This window comes from Arachis hypogaea, chromosome 19 (assembly GCF_003086295.3).
Source record: "Arachis hypogaea cultivar Tifrunner chromosome 19, arahy.Tifrunner.gnm2.J5K5, whole genome shotgun sequence".
NCBI lineage: Eukaryota > Viridiplantae > Streptophyta > Magnoliopsida > Fabales > Fabaceae > Arachis > Arachis hypogaea.
In genome coordinates this window covers 116,681,265-116,681,820 of record NC_092054.1, presented here as the reverse complement: position 1 = coordinate 116,681,820, position 556 = coordinate 116,681,265, and the positions used below count along the sequence as shown (strand labels likewise).

At 43.2% G+C, this 556-nt stretch overlaps 1 non-coding gene across 1 annotated transcript; it reads right to left on the bottom strand.

Annotated features, from left to right (window-relative positions):
* Positions 1–243: 243 nt before the first annotated feature.
* LOC112781960 (small nucleolar RNA R71) lies at positions 244–347 on the bottom strand. Its single transcript, XR_003192706.1, has one exon. It is a non-coding gene; the product is annotated as a small nucleolar RNA R71 (small nucleolar RNA).
* Positions 348–556: the final 209 nt, after the last annotated feature.

Sequence of the window (556 nt, the reverse complement as noted above, 5' to 3'; positions counted from 1 at the left end):
AACAACTGTTTGTTTGGAGGAAGTGTTCAAGAAGACCCCAATCAACATTTAACCACCTTCCTAAGAATATGTGACACAGTGAAGTCTAATGGTATTCATCCTGACACCTATAGACTACTCTTATTTCCATTCTCACTCAGGGCAGCCAAATGGTTGGAATCTTTCCCAAGGGAAAGCTTGACAACTTGGGAAGACGTGGTGAACAAATTCTTAGCAAGATTTTACCCTCCTCAACGAATCAATAGGCTGAGAGCTGAGGTCCAAACTTTCAGGCAACAAGATGGTGAGACTCTATATGAAGCATGGGAGAGGTTCAAGGACTTAACAAGGAGGTGTCCACCTGACATGTTCAACGAATGGGTGCAGCTGCACATTTTCTATGAAGGGCTCTCTTATGAGTCAAAGAAGGCCGTAGACCATTCATCTGGAGGATCTTTGAACAAGAAGAACACCATTGAGGAAGCCATAGATGTCATTGAAACAGTAGCAGAGAACGACTACTTCTATGCTTCCGAAAGAGGGAACACAAGAGAAGTAGTGGAGCTAAACAATGTAG